Raw genomic sequence first — 9,418 nt, 5'->3', positions numbered from 1 at the left:
AACTACAGAAAGCTTATGAAAGAAATTGAAGATACAAAAAAATGGAAAAATATTCCATGTTTCTGTATAGGAAGAACAAATATTGTTAAAATGTCAATACTACCCAAAGCAATCTACTTATTCAATGCAATACTTATCAAAATAACACTAACATCCTTCACAGAGCTAGAATAAACAAATCTAAAATTTATATGCAACCAGAAAAGACCCCGAATAGCCAAAGCAAACTTGAAAAAGAAAACCAAAGCAGGAGGCATTACAATCCCGGACTTCAAGCTATACTACAAAGCTGCAATCATCAAGACAGTATGGTACTGGCACAAGAACAGACACTCAGATCAATGGAACAGAATAGAGAACCCAGAAATGGACCCACAAACATATGGCCAACTAATCTTTGACAAAGCAGGAAAGAATATCCAATAGAATAAAGACAGTCTCTTCAGCAAGTGGTGCTGGGAAAACTGGACAGAGACATGCAGCAAAAGGAACCTGGATCACTTTCTTATACCATATACAAAAATAAACTCAAAATGGATGAAAGACCTAATCTGAGACAGGAAGCCATCAAAATCCTTGAAGAGAAAGCAGACAAAAACCTCTTTGATCTTGGCCGCAGCAGCTTCTTACTCAACACGTCTCTGGAGGCAAGGGAAACAAAAGCAAAAATGAACTATTGGGACCTCATCAAAATAACCTCTGTACAGCGAAGGAAACAATCAGCAAAACTAAAAGGCAACTGACAGAATGGGAAAAGATATTTGCAAATGACATATCAGATAAAGGGGTAGTACCCAAAATCTATAAAGAACTTATCGAACTGAACAACCCAAAAAACAAACAATCCAGTGAATAAATGGGCAAAAGCCATGAATAGACACTTCTCCAAAGAAGACATCCAGATGGCCAACAGACACATGAAAAAATGCTGAACATCACTCATCATCAGGGAAATGCAAATCAAAACCACAATGAGATACCAATTCACACCTGTCAGAATGACTAACATTAACAACTCAGGCAACAATAGATGTTGGCGAGGATGTGGAGAAAGAGGATCTCTTTTGCACTGCTGGTGGGAATGCAAACTGGTATAGCCACTCTGGAAAACAGTATAGAAGTTCCTCAAAAATTAAAAACAGAACTACCCTACGACCCAGCAATTGCACTACTAGGTAGTTATCCAAGGGATACAGGTGTGCTGTTTCAAAGGGGCACATGCACCCCCCCCATGTTTATAGTAGCACTATCAACAATAGCCAAAGTATGGAAAGATCCCAAATGTCCATCGATGGATGAATGGATAAAGAAGATGTGGTATATATATACAACGTAGTATTACTTGGCAATCAAAAAGAATGAAATCTTGCCATTTTCAACTACATGGATGGAACTAGAGAGTATTATGCTAAGCAAAATTAGAGAAAGACAAATATCATATGACTTCACTCGTATGAGGACTTTAAGACACTAAACAGATGAACATAAGGGAAGTGAAGCAAAAATAATATAAAAACAGGGAAGCGGACAAAACATAAGAGACTCTTAAATATGGAAAATAGACAGAGGGTTACTGGAGAGGTTGTGGGAGGGTGGATGGGCTAAGTGGGTAAGAGGCATTAAGGAATCCATTCCTGAAATCATTGCTTCACTATATGCTAACTTGGATATAAATTTAAAAAAGAAATTAAAAAATGTAAACAAAACAAATTGCCACTGATTATAAGCCACACTTATTTTTCTTGCCACCATGGGGACAGGGTAGTAATAATAACACTGTCAATTAAACTATAACACAAAGTTATCTTATCACTTAGAAATTTTTTTATATTTAGATTTTTTTAGATACAGAATTTTATCATCACTCACGTGCATACATAAAAAGGGGAAAAAAAGAAAAATAAGTGAAATAAAATCAGTCAAAATAGTCTTAAAACTGCTTCACATTCAGAGTTTGGTGCTTCTAAACTACCTTTTGACTCAGAAGCACTGATGTTTGTATTTTTCCCCACGACATTATTTTCTTTTATTAGGAGAGCTGGTAATGTGCCAGTTTTTAGAAAGTACTTTATTATTACTTGTGTTTTGTACTCAAAGTTGCTGTTGTCCATTGTGCAAAGTTTGATGCTAATGTCTTCTTGATATTACCATAATGTGTTAAAGTAAGGTTTTCTGATGACAACAAGGACTCATTTTACTTCTTCAAATGTTCTTAAATCACTTGCTAATTGAAATGTTAAGAGGATACAGTTATCTAGTCCTGTCATCAGGAATATCCACCAAGTTTGTACATGCACGGGCAATGAGAATACCATGATTTTCAGATGTCAATGTGAAATGTGAAAAATATGCCTCTTAGAATTAATAAAATATGGTAATATGTATTTTTGCTATAACTAGAAGTCAATACCATTTTTTAATTAAACCAAAATAATCCAAAAAAATGAGTGCTTCCCAAGAAAATATATACAGATGTATACAAACAACAAATGTAAAGTTATATACATATGGTAGTTATAGCTGACATTTGTTTGGTACTTACTGCTGACAGACACCACACTAAGCATTTTAAATACATTACTTCACTACATCCTTACACAGTCCTACTTAACATACAACTCTATTTAAGTCTTCATTTAATCCTCACACAATCAAAATCTGAATCCACTACCACTTGAGTATGTAATGAAAATATACTATACGTATATCCCTAACTGATCTAAGCATTATCACCTGTTACTCAGCTGAGTAGAGATCCAAATGAGTGGGTAGAAACAGATTCAACTTCCCAGTATCAGTATCTCAGTCTCTTTCTTTCCTAGTAAAGGGCCTTGCACTTTGATGGTACTCAACCAATATCAAAGGTACAATGAATGTCAGCAAGATACAATAACAAATTGCTATAATTTGTTGAGTGTGTAGTATACAAGGTACTGTACTAGGTGCTTTAAATAAACATGCTCTCCCTTGATCCTTAGCAAACAGCTTGCAAGGTAGGCATTTTAAAGAAAGCAAACTGAGCTTCAAAGAAGCTAAGTAACATGTTCAAATTTACACATCAGTAAGTGAGAGAACTATATTTGCATCAGAGTCAAGAACATTTTGACCACCACCTTCCAATAGCCTCAAACAGGCTATACAATCATATGCCCTGGAGGTGCATTTAAGATTACCTGGGACTCCTGCATTTTCTAGGTTAGGATATAAGTAAGGATCTGAGTTCTCAGGAATGTCTGAGAATGTTCCAGGGACGAATGAGGATGACTCTTGCTGAGTCACCACTACAGTGTTCATGTACCTCTTGGGTATTCAAATGGTTTGGCAGAATTTCCATTTCTCTTGTTAAACCTCTGACTCAATCTTCTTACCATAACCTAACTGTAATTGAATTAGCTCTTAATAAAATGACATACATTTTGAATCTGTCTTCATTGTAGCTTCAGAAATTATCCCTTGCCAATTTTTCTGGGTCAAATAATAGTTTTTGTCAGGTGATTAGTGAGAAATTCTGATGTCATTTATTTTACCCTGTATGTACCTCCCAGAACATGGAGAACTGGGGTATAAATGACTATGCTATAGAAACATATATTAGCCTAGATTTATAAAGTTGTACTAACAAATTTTTAAGATGCAGTTAAAATCATTCCACATCCATGAAAGCTCTGATTTCCTTGTTACTCTCCTTCCTTCAAACTCCCATAGCAACTTACTGATAGTTCAGTATTTAACACAGTCTTTCTTTTTTTTTCACAGTGTACTTTCTATTAAAATTATTTATTTGCCCCTCCCCTCCCCAAATCATGAGACCCTTGTGTCCCTCTTACTTACTCATTTCTTTGGGTCCCTTATGGCATCATTCTTTGTATATGGAGTTTGCTCAACAAATATTTGTTGCAGTGATCCAAATGTTCAATATTGAACACTAACTCTTATTCCAGTTTTCATTTTTATCAAGACCTGATTATTATAGTTACCTTTTTGAAATAATAGCCTGAAAACATTCCATTCTTTCAGTTTCTAATTTTTTTTTAAAACGATACACACTTTATAAAAAATCCCAGAGCTTAGCATCTTTCCAAGTATACCAATAGTTGCTTTGCCTTTTTTGGTTGCATTGAACTCAATCAATCAACCTAACTCTTCACAAAACCTAGTGGTGAGAGGCAAGTAGAGTCTGGTGAATTTCTGGAGATTATTGACTTAAAAATGCTCTAACTTTCCCATGATGAGCTTTCACTTGCTCACTGTGATTCCTGGAAATTTCTTACCTTATCAGCCCTTGGCACCGTGTGCTATGTAGTAGGCACTCAATTAATATTTAATGAATTGAGTTGAATTACTCTTAGTTCCTAGATTCATTTACAAGAATCCAAAGTGTGTCTTAGAAAACTTTATGATAATGGGTTTATCACTCAGCAAATAGCCAGAGAAGGCTTCTAATTCATAACTAATCCCAGGCTGAATGTGGGGTCTGAGAAATCTTATTTAAAACCACAAATTAAACCATATTGCCATGGTTCTGTTCTGCTAAAACCTAAATCCAAATTTTCCTATATAAAATTTCTTCTTTTTTAAAAAAATGTTTATTTATTTATTTTGAGAGAGAGAGAGAGAGAGCATGAGTCCTAAAAAGGACAAAGAAAGAGGGAGAGAGAATCTTAAGCACAGAAACTGCCCAGCACAGAAACTGATCTGGGGCTTGATCCCATGACTGTGGAGATCATGACCTGAGCTGAAATCAAGATTTGGACACTTAACCAACTGAGCCATCCAGGTGCCCCATGAAATCCCTTCTAAATCTTAATGACATTCAAACATTTTAAAAATTAAAAAAGTAATAATTAACCAACTGAAAATACTCTTGGTATGTATTTGGTATCTGAATAATTACTGAAATGGATTTTTCAAAAAACCTCAACCAATATATTTGGGAATGATTATGGCCAAGTGGCTTAGGTAGATTTGACTGTTAGTTACCAAAGTATCTTTGCAAGCAGTCTAGATGCCCCTACTGAGAACTGAAGTAGCAATGTACATCTGAAGAATGCAGTTACCTCTGATTCAGTTTTTTTTTAACTGGTATTCTCTGTGAGGCTCTTACCTGGCTGCTGACTTCACATACCTGTGCAGTTGTCATGGGCAATATTAGACTTGTCTATGCAGACCAGGGGCTAAAATGAAAACCAAATCAGTGGAAGTTACACAGATACAGTTTTTGGTTTAATATTTTACAAAATATTTAATTATTATAAATTATATAATTACCAAAAATTTACTTATGCTCATGGGCTTATTTCTAATAGTAAATATAGAACTTTGACCATGAAGGGGGAAAAAGTTTTAAAAAGTCACTCATAGTCCTGTAAACTGGAAAGAATCACTGTTATTTTAGGGACTATCTTATAAGTACTATTTTAAGAAAATAATTTTCTCTCTTTAGAACAATCCTAAAATGTATTGCGCTATATGGGAAGTTGGGGTATCCCATCTTTGGAGGTGTGTGAGCAGCAGCTGACCTCTCTGTCTAGGCTTTAGGTGGAGAGTTGGACACATAAGCCCTTCTAGGGCTTTGGATCCTTGGGGACCTATGCCATGACTGTGAGGGTCTTCTGATTCATACATATACACATGTTTTTCACACTCACCAGTTTTATTACTACTTTCATATGGATGGTCTCACCTTTAACAGATTTTTTTTTAGTTTTATTAACATAAAATTGACAAATAAAATTGTCAATAAAAATTGACAAATTGTATGATACTTAAAGCATACATTGAGATGATTTGATATTCATATACACTGTGAAAGAATTCTTCCCATCTAGCTAATTAACATATTCAACACCTCACACATGTATATATTTTTTGGTGAGGTCCATATTTATTTTTATTTTATCTTTCGATGAATGTTACAAGTATTGCTGACATTAAAATTGGCTCTCATCCTGGGAAATTTAGGACGTAGAAAACTACAAAATCTTTAGGATCTCCTCCTTCCTTCCTGCAGATTTAAGGAAAGAACTAGATTTTTTCTTCCTTGTATAGTACTCATCAGCATAGGAGCTCTCCCATATTGAGCCCTGAAATAAACCAGCCCTTCCTATGCTATAACCCACACAACAGCCCTTTGACTAGGCACTGCTTTATTCTGATTTTACAGATGAAGAACCAAGATTTAGGGAAATAAGGTAACTTACTTGCCTCATCCCAGAGAGCAAACAAAAACAAAAAAAAAAAGCCCTGTCCTTCCCACAATTGTGCAGACTCCACCTGTGCTCTGAAAGAAAAAGGCTGCAGTGGTGCTAGGTTGTGCATGTGAACATGCAGATCCACATGTCAGGTGTTCTGAGAGTCTGCAGTGGAAGGGGCAGCCCCCCCCCCCCCCATGCTGGCCCAGGCCCGTTCAGTCCCGCAGGGTTCTCAAGACCCAGGACAGCGCCTGGGCTCTTCAGAAACTGGGCAGGAGCCACATTCCCAGCCTTCTCCTCGCCCAGGCTCTTCAGTCCATCTTCCCAGAAACATCCCGTTATGAGAGTGACCTCCGGTGGTCTCCAGTTCTTCCCAAAGGTAAGTAAATATACTCTTGGCCCCTCAAAGTCACAGAGCTTTCCAGGCTGGGCACCCTCGTGCCTGACATTTCTGAGCTGTGAGTCGGCATTTTCCAGCTCACATCACGGCAGAGAGCAGACAGACCTGGGAATGGTTATCGGCCAAGAGCTGCAGGCGAACAGCTAATCCAGTCCTGGAAGGGGGCACTGGTAGTTAAGCCCTTTAATGGCCTCAGTCCTATGATAATTAGTCCTGGCCTGGAGCTAGCCAACAGCGAGCCCCTCTAACCTGAAACGGAGCCTCATCCACTGCTCAACGCTAATCCCTTGCACAATGAAAGCCGAACTAATTCACTGGGTAAACACCCTCTCCAGTTACTTACAAGCTGTCTTATTTCAGCCCCAAACCAAATAGAGAGGCGGCCAGTGACTGCAGAGGAAAAAAAAAATATTAAGAATTCATTTTGCCCGAAACCCCCCCCCCCCCTTGGGATGCTTGCCTATCACAGTATTTTGTTATGGCAATCCGTGCTGACTAATATAGATGGAAATAATTTCATTTTAGGAAAATTATTCTATACTTTAAACCTGATTTTCCATTTACTTATAAACTTGCTTCACAAACATTCAAGAGAGGTCTCCTGGATGCCAGGCGCTGTTCTAGGCATTAGGCAGACAGAGTGGAAGAAAAGACAGATATGCTTCTACTCTCTGAATTCTATGGCAGAACAAAGGGTGCTGGGTCTGCAAAGAACGCAAAGGCTGTGATATGCACATTTATGGGCCAGGCAACAGTTTTTCTGCAGACACAGAGTTGCCTGAATTAACCAGCTAACTACATTTTAGAAACATAAACCATTAGCACAGCCCTATTTTAAGCCCAGTAGAGAGAGATTAAGAAAAACAGAGAAAAGTGTTCCTGAACATGAATGGTACTAATTGCATTTTCTCAATCCCAAAAAACTTTGCCTTTAAGAGACAGAAGCAGCAACATCCTAAACTTTCAGTAGAGGGTGACATTATTATAGAAAAGAAGATTCTTTTTCCAAGAAGCCAAGATGAAAGCCACATCTCAGTTTCTAAAGCAGAACATAAGAATTTTTTTTTCCTTTGAAAAGTGAGAAGATTCAAAATATCTGTATTTCTGTTCTTGAGGCAAGCAGAGAGTTCTTAAATGCTGACTGTGCTTACTCTGTTTTAATCTGCAAAATTCTTAGAAGCATTGCTCCAGAATCTCAGATTTTTATCTTTCATGAATTTAGCAAAAGGGAAAGAAGTGTTTTGGTAACCACACAAGAGTCATTATCTTTCAAAAACAAGCCATTTGCACAAAAAGAATCAATTCTTTCCAAAGATGTTTTGCACAGTGGCTTTCACAGATTTTTGGGATTAAACTGCAATTGCTAAGCTCCTTTTGGACCTGCTCTGGATCTGATACTGGGTTTCTTCAGAGTATGAAAAAAAAATGCATCATCTCCTGGACATAGATGTGGTCTCCAGAGGATAGTCATGCATCAATCAATGCTTACAAAGCTTCACTGGCATCAGACAGCTATCTATATCTTAGATGTAGATTGTCAAGAGGCAAATGAGATAGACCCCTGCCCTCCAAAGGTTTATAAGCTAACGGTTGAGACAGGCAGGCAGACAAACATGGGTGGGTGTCACTGGCATAGCATTAGCAGTGAATTGATACATAGTCATCACAGAATACAGAGAATCATGGAACAGACATAGGTTTTTAAGTTAGGTTGAACTTGGTTTGGATTCTAGCTACTTCCTAATTTTGTGAGATGATGCAAATTATTTAACCTAAGCCTCAGTTCTCTCATGTGTGAGATGGAAGAGCACTGTCCAAAGACACAGGATACTTATAAGGATTAATTGATAAACTCTAACTAGTGTGTCTAGCATAATGCCTGGAACTTTCTGGAAGCCCAGTAAATGTTTGCTCTGTCTCTTTCAAATAAGTGTCAATATTATTTGTACGAACTGATTATTTTATCTGAACTATATGTGATTACCTTCAACTGTTCAGAAATCCAAGTTTATTCTGAGCTACAGTGTGGGCCACTGAATTATTTCTTCTAGGGCTCCCAAGAACTTGGTATCACATTCAGTCTTTGCTTGATTTTTCAGAAAGTTGTGCTTCAGAATGTGGGCCTAGCATGAATCCAGTAGAGATGGAAGGTGCCTTGCTCCAAGCCAGAGAGATGCTAAATGAAGAGGTGGCAGGTCTCCTTTGTGAAGAGAGGGTGGATCCTGGAGTCAGGAATCAGGAGGTCTGTAATAGCCTCCACCAATCAGTCCTCTGACCCGAGGTGGGCATCTGATAGGTAGAGGTGACCCTGAGTCCATGGAACAGGGGTGGAAGAGAATAGGAATCCCACCGATAGAGTTAGAGACTGCAATGACAGTTGCTCAATGACAGTAGGGACTCAGATGCTAGAGGGCCAGGTAGGAAGTACAGGTACCACCAAAGGGGTGTCAGGTCCATTCACAGTAGGGAATGGGAAGAGAAGACAGGCCAATGGCCTGCATCTGCTTCCAGCCAGCTCTCAACATGCTACCAGTGATTCCCTTTGAGAGCCTATGGCTCTCGCCATTGCATTTGTGGCTGGGCCACACCCACCTGATGCTAGGACGTCCACTGCCACCTACATTCATTCGGTGCCTCGTGACTTTGGTTTCCAGTTTACCTAATCTGCCTTTGTTCTGAGACTTCTTTCACTTTCCAATTTTAGTTTCTGACTTGGGTTGTCTGCTTTGAAGTTGTACTCTGCTTAAACTCTTCCCTCAGTACAGGAGGCTGGGGTCTTGAGCCTTGGGGGCCTGGGCTGGGCAGTGATTACATGGTTTTTGCTGTG

This window comes from Acinonyx jubatus, chromosome C2, assembly GCF_027475565.1.
Source record: "Acinonyx jubatus isolate Ajub_Pintada_27869175 chromosome C2, VMU_Ajub_asm_v1.0, whole genome shotgun sequence".
Taxonomy (NCBI): domain Eukaryota; kingdom Metazoa; phylum Chordata; class Mammalia; order Carnivora; family Felidae; genus Acinonyx; species Acinonyx jubatus.
This window is presented reverse-complemented; position numbering follows the sequence as displayed.